At 35.0% G+C, this 5,543-nt stretch overlaps 1 non-coding gene across 1 annotated transcript; it reads left to right on the plus strand.

Annotated features, from left to right (window-relative positions):
• Window positions 1-367: 367 nt before the first annotated feature.
• Window positions 368-471, plus strand: LOC112101654. Its single transcript, XR_002907670.1, has one exon. It is a non-coding gene; the product is annotated as a small nucleolar RNA R71 (small nucleolar RNA).
• Window positions 472-5,543: the final 5,072 nt, after the last annotated feature.

Below are 5,543 nucleotides of genomic sequence, written 5' to 3' on the forward strand. Positions count from 1 at the left end.
GTTTGATGGCTTTCTCATTATACCTATGGCATTGGCTTGGTCTGGATATGAGTCATGGTCATGTGGTTCTGTTGATTTTGCAGTCGATAACGATGCTATTTGTCGAGCAAGACCTTCAACCATCTCCTTGACTTCTTTGATTCCCGAAGTTGACTCGCCAATTTGAACCTCATTCACTCCTTTAATTCTTCTAGTAGTCCTGAGTGATCGACTCCGTTGTTGGAAATTATCTGCTTGTCGCTGGAAGAATTCCCAAATCTCTGATGCACTTTTTGACATTAGCTCTCCTCCACTCGTTGCCATTAGTCATTCTTGCACATTCGGCAATAATCCCTCCAAAAAGTATTGGCATTGGTGCCATTTCTCATACCCATGATGTGGACACTTCAAGAGTAGCCCATTGAATCGCTCCCATGTTTCGAAAAATTGCTCGTCCTCCCTTTGTGTAAACTCTGAAATTTCTTTGCGAATAACATTGGTTTTATGCACTGGGAAATATTTATTCAAAAATTTCGTTACCATTTGTTCCCATGATGCAATGCTATTAGCAGGCAATGTATTAAGCCATGAACGAGCTCTATCCTTTAAAGAAAATGGGAATAGTCTAAGTTTAACATCTTCGTCTGAAAAATTTTCATATTTAAAAGTTTGACAAATGGCATGAAAATCATTCAGATGATTATATGGATCCTCATTTTCTAGGCCATAAAATGTGGGGAGACAATTTAGCACACTAGGTTTTAATTCGAAACTCCTAGCAGCTACATTTGGGTATCTTATGCATGATGTGCTTAAATTAGCTAAAGGACTGAAGTAGTCCTTAAATGGCCTCTCCTGTGGTTGCAAATCCATTTTATTTTTAATTTGTTTGTGTGTGCGAAGTGTTCTTTCTAGTTCAAAGTCTATAGGTTCAAGATTAGGTAATAATGACCTACGACCATGCATGCAAAACAAATAAAAAAATAAAGATGGGAACAAAAAAATAAAAATAAAAATAAAGAAGAGAGAGAAATTACGATACTAACCTTATTGCGCTATTACAACCTTTCTATAAAAATACACAAAAACAAATACGTGAAATTAACTAAAAATTAAATTAAAACTTAATAAAGAAAATTAAATTAAGATAAACAAAAATTACAAAGAAAAATAACTTAAAAATTAAATTGCATAATTGTCAAGAATAGAGAAAGAAAATAAATACTAACCTCTAAATGCAGATTCACTTTTTTTTTTCTTTTTCTTTTTTTTTAAAAAAAAAATACAAGACAACAATTTAAAAGAAATTATTCACACAAATCAATTCTATGAATTAAAATTACTTACCTCCTCGGCAACGGCGCCAAAAACTTGTTGTGCAAATTTTAATGTACTCGCAAGCGCACGAATCTATTGTAGTATAGACTAATGGTGACGAGTGTCGATCCCACGAGGAGGTGGATTTTAATTATGTGTATAGAATTAATTTTGTAAATGGGTTGTTGGATTTATGGTGGAAATGATTTGGAATATGCTAAGACTTAAATTAAAATGGCGAGAATAAATTTTAAAATTGGAATTGCAATGGAGAGAATAAATTGAAGAGAAAATCTATTAAATTGACGTACTTGGGTATCTGGATCCGTATCAACATGCATCATGGGCTAAATAATTCGTATTAATGCCAATTAAATCATGAGGGGGGAATCCACACCTCATGAACCACGCTCTAATTAATATGGTGCTAAGGGCTTATCGTGCCAAATAATAATAACCTTATACTAGAGAGCCGGTGTAACCAAGGCGGTATCTAGACAAGACTATTATTATTTGTCGACGAGAAGTCAAAACATCCACAAAAATTAGAGGGGAAGAGAAAATAAATTTACCAAATTAAGCCCATGACACATGTTGAGACTTCACCTTCAACCCAAGCTTGAAAGAAAATTAGCCACTCATAATTGAACTAAGGGCAAAATAGAAATTTATTAAAATACGAAGAAAATACAAGATGGAGAAGGAATTACAGAAAATGGATCCCAAAAATGGATTCAGAGATATCAAATTAGGGGGGAGAGGCCCCCTTTTTATAGATACATGGAGTAAATCATGGCCATCGGATTAAAAACAGTTTGGACGCTCAGGATTGCGCCACGTCATCAGTCAACAGTCCACGGTTTGACCACGCGGATGAACAGTAACACGGTTTGACCCGACTTTGAATAGTAACGCGGTTTGACCTGGATGAACAGTAACGCGGTTTGGTTGAAAATAATCCTGTGTGATGCATGCACCGTACGCGAGATTTTTCGTCCACTGATATGCTGCCACGTCACCATCAACAGTACATAAGAATTTTAGTCCAACAAGATCGTGACACCTCATCAGTCAATGCCACATCATCGGTCAATGCCACGTCATCGATCCGTCTATGTGAACAGTGCCGTGAACAGTAACGTATACAGTCCCGTATACGTGAATAGTACCGTACATGTGAATAGTGTCATTTTTCCTTTTATGCTCCTCCTAAGGTTTTCGACCGTCCTGAGTTCAAAAGTGATGTCCGTTTTGCCGTCTGATCTCTCTTTTATTGTGAAATGACTATAATGCCCCTAAAATACATAAATTACTTAATTAAAATAAAACACACGTAATTAAATCACAAGAATGTTAAATACATAAAAGTAAGGGTTGTTAGTAAGACTTGAAATGTAAAATGACGGTTTTCTCCTTTATAAATATGCATTTTCTAACACTCAACACTAGCAACACAGTTAAGGCTTTACAAAGCAAGGAAATACAGCCCCTAAACAGTCATCACGAAGCCAAACATTAAGATAAGTGGGACATTCTTGTAGAATTTGTAGACCTAGTGGAAAAGTGAAGGCAAAGTTTGCTAATCTGCCTTAGAATTTGCTTCACGAAAGACATGGCGCACCAAGACATTCTAGTTACGAGAGAGTAATTCTAAAATTACATAAACTATAGGAGAGGCCGTATTGTAACGGCCATCAGTTCGTTAAAGGAGTTTAACAACACACATGTTGTCTACCTCAACCCGGAGTGCATTTATCCCCTTATTCCACGCCAAAATTAGCCCTTGAAAAAACCCTAGAGCTGAGCTATAGTAATAGAGCACACGCCAATATTCATGCCAAAACCAATAACCCAGTTCCTCTTATAATCTCTGATGAGACTGCTGGAAGAAGATAAATCCTAACTACTTTCGAGCTCCATCTATAGTGAGCTTGAAATAGGGCCTCGATGGATAAGCCTAGCCAACTAATTTCTCCACCCTTATCTCTTTGTTTGCAACTGAAGGAAAGTAAAAAGGATTCAAGAGCCTACCTTTCTTCAAGCAATGGAATAATCGAGTGTTGGATCACGTCAATGACCGGAAAGAAATCACAGATAAAATCTTCCACTTGATCATTGTGTAAAATGCCTTTTAATTAGGTTGTACCATTTTTCTTTTTCAGAACTGAACTCAGAAGAAGAGAAGAATAAGCTACTTTTGTTTTTCTTTCGATTTCATAAGGAGTTTTTTTTTTTAATTTTATAGACAATGATTGGGGAAGTTCATTTTAAATCAACTTCCTTCTAAACCCATATGACTAAATCAACTTCCCTCTAAACTCTTATGAACCAACATGTATAGAAACTGCTTGGATTCAATCGGGTCAACCCTTCACGGGTGCCCCATTCATCCAACATCTCCCACTCGCACATGATGGGATAACATCGAAACTGTAAAATATTGAACAAAGAAATAATGAATAACCACATATCTCCAGTCATACAAGTAAATATATCGTGTGACCATAAACATATCCAAAGACTCATTCGAGGAGCCAAAAAATATATCTCAATTACTGACCTAGGCAAGAGATGTCGCAATCGCAATCATATGCAAGAAAATTAAATGTATTTTCATTGTATCCCAGATTTAATTCACTTTAACAATCAAGCATACTAAATCCCCTTGATATGCCAAAATTGCGCAGTCTCTTTCTGAATTCATAATTGTAATATATAGCACATATATTATATAATTGGTTGACCAGTGAATCACATAAAAGGAGAAAATTATATATTCCTATCACATTTGTGTCCATCAATCTAGAATGGTCACTTTCTTATTCATGTTTCATAGATCGAATCATGTCAAGGTCTTAGATAACATGCTAAAGTAGTAGACACCAATTTGATATCTCAAAAACATAGTTAATAATCATAAAGATAACGGGCTGACTTATAGAAAGTCATATGGAACTTACACAATGAGAAAGAATGGAGATTCTCTCATTTTTTGTTTTGGTCACGCACTACAATGAATCTTCCATTTCAAGGCATACGTCTTATTAATCCAGCTTATTGTACTGTTCTTAGTCTAGTCGCTGTCCTACAACGTCCGACCTGGGTTTTTAAAATGAACGCTCCTTTTTAGTGCTAAAATAATATCTCAAATTTGGCTTCAATCAAGTCTTTATGATGGTGGGTACATCATAGTCGATCTACAAGAAATATCTTTTATGATCTCATCTTGATTCTAATCAAGGCAACAAAAATTTGTACAATATCCTCTTTTGCTTGGCTCTTAACACATTATCTCATTATTCTACTTGTGTTATCTCAGCTTGCTTTTGGAGCAACTGAAGCGACCGCTTGTGTAAGAAAGCCGGTCATAACCTGATGACATACTCTCATAAGTGTGTAATTATTTCTTTCATAAAATAAATTGAAATAAGAAAATTTTAAACATCATTATATTTCAAAACAATTCATGTAAAAAAGATATTATAAAAAATAAATAAATCTTAACAATGTGAAATTACAATCTACATAGCCAAATGATCTGGCATAAGAAGCAAATATATCCCTCATTACAACCTTGGTAAGTAGATCATCTATCATACTATGCGTAGATATATATTGTATTGCTCCTTCTTTCTTCGCGAAAATGTCTTTTATAAAATTGTATTTAGTGTCAATGTGTTTTGACTTGTTGTATCATTTGGCATCCTTGGGAAAAAAAAAATAACAGCTTGACTGTCACAATAGATAATTACTAGACTAGAATTACTAATATTAATCTCTAAGTCTTCCATAAATCTCTTAAGCTGCGCAACTTCTAGCATTGTTGCAGAACATGTAATATACTCGGCTTCCATTGTTGGTAAAGTCGTGTATGTTTGCTTCTTGCTACTCCATATAATTACTCATCTGTTTAGCAAGAATGCATATACTGATGTCGATTTGCATTCATTTAGATTGCCACCCTAATTGGCATTTTAATATATAACAAGTCGCAAACTGCCTCTTTGATAACATAAAGAATAATTTACAGTGCCTTTAAGATGTGCTCAAATCCTCTTAACAACACTACAATGCTTCCGACCAGGATTAGACTAGTATCTACTTACCAATTCTTCAGTATAACTTATATCAAGCCTTTTAAATATCATGGCATACATGAGACTTCCAATAGTATTTGCGTAAGTAACTTTAGCCATTCTCTCCTTTTCTTGAGGAGTCTTAGGGCACATATCGAGACTATGAGATTG

The sequence above is a fragment of the Citrus clementina genome, unplaced genomic scaffold (genome assembly GCF_000493195.1).
Source record: "Citrus clementina cultivar Clemenules unplaced genomic scaffold, Citrus_clementina_v1.0 scaffold_9, whole genome shotgun sequence".
NCBI classification, from domain to species: Eukaryota; Viridiplantae; Streptophyta; class Magnoliopsida; order Sapindales; family Rutaceae; genus Citrus; species Citrus x clementina.